Genomic DNA, 8,742 nt, shown 5'->3' on the forward strand with positions numbered 1-8,742 from the left:
CACAAGTAAACCCCTAAGTAACTGGTACTCCACTTAAGAAATATTACAGTACCCCAGATTCTTGTGTATCTTTCCAAACATACACACAACACATCTTGTGGTGCCTTCATTTTAACTCAAGGTGATGTGGAAATGAATAGGAGGGAAAAGACTGGTTCTTGACCATTCTTAGATCTGGGGATCTTAACCTCAGAAAATTGCATAAAGTAAGGGTTCAAGGACCTGTCATTTCCATGTTAACTTCAAAGAGTCTCAAGAGTAGTACTGTTGAGAGGTTGTGGTGTCTTTAAGGCTAGATGAAAGAAGGATATGAACTTGAAAAATGCAGAGTAAAACTTGATTGCTAGTTGGATGAGAAAGGCTGAAGAAGAGTAAAGATTCAAGGTGAGTTTGGCTGGTTGGTACTCAATCCTGAGGGTGGAGGAGGAGGAGGAAGGTGCATCTGGTGTGGAATGAGGAGATTAATTACTCAAGTGTTTGAGCATGTAATGTTTGGTCTATCTGTGAGAGATGTCTAAAGATAATTGGAGATGTGGATATGGTGCAGAGGGAAGATCTGGATTAGGATTTGATTTAGGAATTCACCAGTGCTTAGACACAGAAATGAATTAAGATTTAAGGAGAAAATAAATCCAGAGTGGAATCCTGAGGGCCAGCCTTATTTAGTGACTGGGAAAGATTTAAAGGAGACTGAGAAACAGCCAGAAGTGTGGAAAACCCAGTGTGTGCGTGCTCAGTCACTTCAGTCGTGTCCAACTCTGCAACCCTATGGACCATAGCCTGCCAGGCCCCTCTCCCCATGGAATTCTCCAAGCAAGAATACTGGAGTGGGTTGCTATATCCTCCTCCAGGGAATCCCCAATCCCAGAATCAAACCCATATCACACACCTTCTGCATTGGCAGGTGGGTTCTTGACCACTAGCACCACCTGGGAAACCCAGTACATGGTGATAATTGGTACAGGGAAGTGACCCAGAAGAGTGCTGCGGGGATGTCAAATAGGGTTGAAAGATGTCCTTTAGACTGGATAATTAGAAAGTTGTTAATGAGTTCTGTAAAGAGCAGCTTCTGAAATAGAGAAGAGCCAGTTTTCAGGGCCTTAAATAGTGTCTAAAGAGGACATCAATTCTCAAACACTGTAAATTCATGATGAAATGGTGACTGTTCTACATTCAAATGGTAAAACAAGGACAATATAATGTCTTTGTAAAAAAGCTAAATTGATTTAAGACCTTAACCTTATTCTGAAATAATGCCCCGCTTAGAAATTAAAAAAAGTCCTTTCATGAAATAATAGTAATTTTGGTCTGTGAGTATATGTTTTTAGTTTTAAAAAAAATAACAACCCTTTTTTGATTATTCTTAATTTTACTGATCTGTAAAAGGGAATAAAAAGAGAAAATTTTTAAAGAGAAAAACTGAGTGTTTTTCCATTGTGAATAGATAACCAGTTGAGGGAGAAACTGAAGATAAGGGAGAGCAGCTGAAAATTGAATTATTAGATAAGCAAAGATGAATTTTAGCCCTAATGGGAGGACTTACTATGGCAGCTTTTTTCCTCCCAATTGGGAGAAAAGGAAAGAGTACAGATTTAGTGTCTGGCTGAGGGAAGAGAGGGCTTCTCTGGTGGCTCAGCTGATAAAGAATCTGCCTGCAGTGCAGGAGACCTGGGTTCAGTCCCTGGGTTGGGAAGATCTGGAGAAGGGAATGGCTACCCACTCCAGTATTCTGGCCTGGAGAATTCCATGGACTGTATATAGTCCATGGGGTTGCAAAGAGTTGGACACCACTGAGCAACTACTTGAGATGACCCATCTTCGAAAACTAGTCAAATTCATGAGAGGAAAGGAAGATGGGTGACTACCAGCAGCAGTAGACTTGGGAACCTTGTCAATAGTGATAGTTTTGAGTAGCCATTAGGGACAATGGGAAAGAACCAATCAAAAACTTGGGGAGGGCTTTCAGGGTTTTGTTTAGGGCCCAGCTGAAGGAAAAGGCTGAACTTCTAATGTGTGTGCTCAGTCTCTCAGTCTTGTCCAATTCTGTGACCCCATGGACTCTAGTCCTCCAGGCTTCTCTGTCCATGGAGTTTTCCAGGCTAGGATACTGCAGCAGGTTGCCATTTCCTACTCCATGGACTCTTCCCAACCCAGGGACTGAACCCACATCTCTTGTGTCTCCTGCATTGGCTTTTATGGCATTATTCAGATTCCTTGTGGGATTTAACACATGAAACAGAAAATTAGGGTTAAAGCAGATGAAGCAAAATATTAGATGTTTTGGGGTTCTCCAGAGAAAACCAATAAACTAATAGATAGGGGCTTCCCTGGTGACTCAGCAATAAAGAATCTCTGCAATGCAGGAGGTGTGGAGATGCAGGTTTGAACCCTGGGTCAGGAAGATCCCCTGGAGAAGGAAATGGTAACCCACTCCAGTATTTTTGCCTGGAAAAAACCATGGAGAGAGGAGCCTGGCGGGCTACCGTTCATGGGATTGCAAAGAGGCAGACACAACTGAGCAACAAACAACAACAGAATGACAGATGATAGGAATTGGGCTCCCAGGTGGTGCAGTGGTCAAGAATCGGCCTGCAATGCAGGAGATGCAAGATACGCAGCTTCAATCCCTGGGTTGGGAAGATCCGCTGGAGTAGGAAATGGCAACCCACTCCAGAATTCTTGCTTGGAAAATCCCATTGACAGAGGAGCCTTGCAGGCTACAGTCCATGCAGATGCAAAGGATCAGACATGACTTAGCAACTGTGCACAGCACAGCACATGTGATTAGAATATATGATGTCCCATGGTATGCTGTCCAATGTTGGAGAACTATGAAAGCCAATGGCGTAATTCAGTCTGAATCCAAAGAAGCCTAAGAACCAGAAACGCTGATGTCCAAGGAGAGAAGATGGATGCCCCACTTGAGCAGAGAACAAATTTGTCCTCCTTCACCTTTTTGCTTGATTCAGACCCTCAACAAATTGGATAATGCACTCAGCATTATTGAAGGCAATCTTCACTCAGTCTACAGACTTAATATGCAACTCTCTTTCAGAAACACCTTCACAGACATACCCAGAAACAACGTTTCACCAGTATCTCAGTCCACCAGAATTGAAATATAAAATTTTCATCACAGTAGATAACAGTTTAAAATGAGCAGGTGAGAGTGGTTGAGTGGTTAGGACTTGGTCCTTTCACTGCTATGGGCCTGGATTCAATTCCTGGTTGGAAATTGAGATCCCACAAAACATGCAGTGTGGCCAAATACATAAGTAGAGTAGCTGAAAGGAGTCTTTGGTGGCAAAAAGAAAATAAAAATGGAAGCTAATACTCCATTTCTTTGTAATTTTGATGAGTGAGGCCTTTCATTCTCATCTGTCTTCCTAAAGGAAGATAGCAGCAGCAAATCTAGGGGCATACCCAGCATACCCATATGATATTTGCTTGCAGAGTAAGTTTCGATTAAAAAATATTCCAATCATTTTTTGAAGTTAGTGCTCCTCATTTGTAATTTTTATCCTTCATCTTCCTTCTCTACCTCCTTCAAAAATGTTTTGTGGCCTTGAGTATTGGTAGGGGTGAGTTGAGAAGGAAATGGCAACTCACTCCAGTATTCTTGTGTGGAGAATCCCATGAACAGAGAAGCCTGGCAGGCTATAGTCCATGGGGTCTCAAGAGTCAGACACGACTGAGCAACTAAACCACCACCACCAAAGCTTTCTCTATAACAATGTGTTCGTTGCTCAGTCATGTCCAACTCTTTATGACCCCATGGACTGTAGCCCACCAGGCTCCTCTGTCTATGGGATTCTCCAGGGAAGAATACTGGAGTGGGTCACCATTTCCTTCTCCAGGGGATGTTCCCGACAAAGGGATCAAACCCAGCTCTCCTGCATTACAGGTGATTTCTTTACTGTCTGAGTTATAAGCTATAGCTTATTTGGCAATCCTGCTAAGTCACGTCAGTCGTGTCTGACTCTGTGCGACCCCATAGACGGCAGCCCACCAGGCTCCCCCGTCCTTGGGATTCTCCAGGCAAGAACACTGGAGCGGGTTGCCATTTCCTTCTCCAATGCATGAAAGTGAAAAGTGAAAGTGAAGTCGCTCAGTCGTACCCGACTCCTAGCGACCCCATGGACTGCAGCCTACCAGGCTCCTCTGTCCATGGGATTTTCCAGGCAAGAGTACTGGAGTGCGATGCCATTGCCTTCTCCATATTTGGCTATAAGCATGGCCAAATAGAAAAAGAACAGATATATTTTCTGTGCAAATGGGACAAGTCCAATTAACATGTATTTTTTAAAAATACCTGCCAGGTATTAGTTATATAGTGGCACCAGGCAGTCCTTTATTCTCATTCACTGGGGAGTGAATAGTAAGTCATATGTATTCCACAGCAGAAACCCTTCGAGTAAAAAAAAAGTCACCCAGCTTTCCAAGACACCTAGTTTTGATACATTTTGCACAAATAAAACATAGTTCATAATTTTGCCTGTGCTATTTTCAGTCAAAGAGCCATGTTCTCAAGAACGTACTTCTGATATCAGTCCAATGGCTAAGATAAAACCTCTTTATCACATGATAGTCATTGTGTCCCTGGATTCAAGAACTGCACCCTGGCCTGTAAATTCCCCCTGGGAAAACCAGGGCAGGACAAGGAAAATCTGGAAGTGGCTGCACAAAGATGCCTTGACCTTGGACATCTGAAGAGGGCACACCCGAGACCTCGAACTACAGCATACCCCTGGTTGCTGTGAACTACTGGAAGAATTAGTTATGTGCTTAGAAGATGCTCTATATTTCACTATGCCACTATACTCAAAGGGCTATCCAGCCTCTTTTTGAGAATTAGATGTAAAAGAATTTTGAATTTTCGTTTGTCCCAGTGCTTGCCTTTCAAGTTCCAGTAAAACAGATTTATTAGGATGGTAAATAGCTATGCTACATAAGGAGAGTCAGGGGTTGTTTTTCCCAACCTAAAGATGTCATGTCAGGGACTTCTATGGAGATCCAGTGGCTAAGACTTCGTGCTCCCAATGCAGGTGGCCTAAGTTCTATCCCTGCTCAGGGAATTAGATCCCACACTCTGCAACTCAAGATCCTGCATACTGGAGCAAAGATCCTGAGTGCTGCAACCAAATGACCAGCGCAGACAAATAAATGAAAATAATAAATATTTTTAAAATAAAAATAAAGATGTCACATCCACTCACTGACTTCTGTCACCCAGAGGCTTGGCTCTATGTTGATTTGCTGTTATCGCCACTTAGCTGGCTCCCAGTTTCCTCCCAATTTCTACAGTATAAAAACTAATTTTCAGCAATACTCTTCTATTATGTTATTCCCTGATCAAAGATTACTCAAGGGTCCCCATTTCTCATTACTTTAAGGCAAAACTTTTCCTAATATCCTTGCCCAGTCTGCTCTCCCACATCACTGTGCCACTCCACGTGGCCTCACCATTTTAATCTAATTTCTCACCATTTTAATCTAATTTCCCACAACTTCCTCAAAATATACAATCTGTACTCTAATCAGGACACAGTTAATTCATCTTCACTTTCACTCAACTGCCTTTACCATTCTTTAAGAGCCAACTTACAGAGAAAAAATAAAATATTTATTCATGACTTATATATCTGTCACTTTACAAAAAATATAGCTAATCTAACAGCAAACCTATTTTTACAGATGGGAAAACTGAGACTCAAGATCCAAAGATCATACAACTAGCAATAAACTGTCTGCAATTCATACCATCTCTTTTGATTTTAGCACCTTACCTATACCAGTGTAATTTAGCACATTATTTTATACCATTTTGTTGCCTAACTGTATCCTTGCCTTCCTCATCTCAATGGTAAGCATACAAGGACGATATAGTATGTTTTCAGCACCAAGCATACAGTAGTGCTAAATGAATACTTGCTGACTGGTTTTATATATGTCTACATATAGTGGCACCCAGTACTGAGTGTTAGACTATTTCAGGAGCCTTAGGACAGAGTATGTTACTGCCAGAAAACCATATTCGAGTGATGAAAATAGAGCTGTGACTGACTGTTGAGCTTTGCTGTTACTCCTGTCTCTTAATTTATCTTCTGTAAAAAATATGCTTAGAGAATTCGTAGGATTACATGAGCCTTCGGACTCTAGAGCATGGAAAGTTCATCTGTTATTCTAGAAGTATGGCAGATATTATTCTAAAAAACAGGTTCACAATTCTTTATCTGAGAGCTTTGAGAACATATATGTTTCACAAATCAAATTTTTTATATTTTAGAGAGCAAATATATGCTTATGCTGTATATTTCATCATCCCCTCTACAGGGTCCAAGTCAGCACCTATCATCAGACACATCTCTGCTTCCCATCAAGTGGAATCAAGATCACATTCTTGAGTTAGGGTTTGCCACCAAATAATTTACTGCAAACTTTTGAGAAAATTTTTGGTTTTTAAAGCTTTTTGGATTTCAGAGTTGTGGATAAGAGATTCTGAATGTGTCATTGAGATGTATTGACTCATTTAATCTCTCAGTAATTCGTGATACTATTAATTTGGAGAGGAAGAAACTGAACCACAGAAAGGTTGTATAAGGTGTCCAAGGTCACATGACTAGGAAGCAGTAGAGCCAGCGTTGGAACCTAGACTATCGGACTCCACAACCTGTGCTTCCCTATGAGTACTACCTTCCCATGCTGCTGCTGCTGAGTCGCTTCAGTCATGTCCGACTCTGTGCGACCCCATAGACGGCAGCCCACCAGGCTCCCCCGTCCCTGGGATCCTCCAGGCAAGAACACTGGAGTGGGTTGCCATTTCCTTCTCCAATGCATGAAAGTGAAAAGTGAAAGTGAAGTCGCTCAGTCATGTCCGACTCTTAGCAACCCGTGGACTGCAGCCTTCCAGGCTCCTCTGTCCATGGGACCCTCCAGGCAAGAGTACTGGAGTGAGTTGCCATTGCCTTCCCATAGGACTTTGCAAATCACACCAGCCTAAGTCTCACTACAGGTTATGTGACCTTGAACAATTCCCTAGCACACTGGATGCCAGTTTCCGCCATTGTTGCTGTGAATGAAATGTCAGTGTCAGCTGGAGACTCTTAACTCAGCACAGCTAGACCATATGGTCTGGAAGTCCCATTTCTAATTTGCCCAAAGCCTGCTTCAAGATTTCTGCAAATTTCTAGAAGCATATATTCTCATTGTTATAGTTGGCTTCTGCTAAATCAATTCATATTATGAATCATCTCAGCATCTTGGTTTTGTGAAGGGTGATGTGGACTCATATGTGAAACTCAGCCCTTCCTCTCAAGAAGACAAATAGGTTTAGATTGGTTGATATTTCTCTCCTTCTCAGAAGCCTTTTAGACCTCCCCACAATTCCACATTGCCCTAGCTTTTCCCTGCCTTCTCTTTCCCCTCTCTCATTTCCCGGCCTCTTCCCTTCTCTCCCTCTTCCTTTTCATGGAAAAACCAAATTCCTTTTTATTATTCCTTCCAGCATTCAGTAATTATTTTGTGGCCTGAGCTTTTGCTACTTATGCCTTCGAAGTCCCATCTCCTCCCAATGAATTATTCAAATGTTTCCTCATACAAAGGCAGTTCCTTTTCTAAGAGTTCCTTTGCTTTTTCCATCCTGTGATGTCCAAACTAAATGTCACCTCCTCACTTTCTGCACCCAGCCATATTGATAGACTCTCCTCCCCACTTCCCAACCCACAGTCAGTGGCATTTGTGTTTCTGGCTTAGCTACTCAAATTTAATTGCTTGGTATGCAAATATCACAGCTACTCTAAACCTGAAACTTTTCTTACTTACTTTCAAGTGCCTGGTACCAGGTTTTATTTTTAGTAGACTTTCAATAACTCCTAGAATAAATCTGACAGTGTACCCAAAACTAGGACACAACTAATGCATTCACTCAGTGACCGCACAGTTAATAGGAACTGAAGTTTGTAACACTTGTCTTCATATTACTGTGAGTGAAGGAAATTACTGGGGTTGAGATTTCAAAGACAACTGTAGTCAGGAAAATATATCAGATAGCCCAGGGAAATTCATTATATAAATCTTCACCCACAGTTCAATGTAATTCAGCCTTGACCACCAAAAGACATAAATAGCTCTGCCTTGATTATTAATTTATACCTAACCATAAATGAGAATCTGAGAGGTTTCTTTACAACTTAGGGTCAGTGATGCTGAATAAATGAAAATTAGTCTCTCAGTCATGTCTGACTCTTTGCAGTCCCATGGACTGTAGCCTGCCAGGCTCCTCTGTCCTGGCAAGAACACTGGTGTGGGTAGTGATTTCCTTTTCCAGTGGATCTTTCCAACACCAGGATCAAACCCATGTCTCCTGCATTGCAAGCAGGCTCTTTACTGTCTGAGCCACTAGGGAAGCTGAATAAGCTCTAGATAAAAAATTTCTGGCAGGAAAGCTTTGTCACATCAAGTGTTACTGGCATTTAGGACAGTTTAGCACATCAACTACTTGCTGACTGAGTAGATGAATGCAAAAAGAAATCTAAAAGATCTATAGTGCCGGTGGCAGAGGTACTGACCACAGCCTGTTGCTCTGCTCTTACCTTCTTCCCTGACCGTGTGTTCATTATAGGAGAAAAAGACCTAAATTCTAATCTCTCAGCTTTACCCTAAACCCCTAAATGTACGACTGTCTCAAGTAATTTAATTACTCTAGATTTGGTTTTATCATCTGTAAAATGAGAGCCTTGGATT

This window comes from Bos indicus, chromosome 8 (assembly GCF_029378745.1).
Source record: "Bos indicus isolate NIAB-ARS_2022 breed Sahiwal x Tharparkar chromosome 8, NIAB-ARS_B.indTharparkar_mat_pri_1.0, whole genome shotgun sequence".
Classification (NCBI taxonomy): domain Eukaryota; kingdom Metazoa; phylum Chordata; class Mammalia; order Artiodactyla; family Bovidae; genus Bos; species Bos indicus.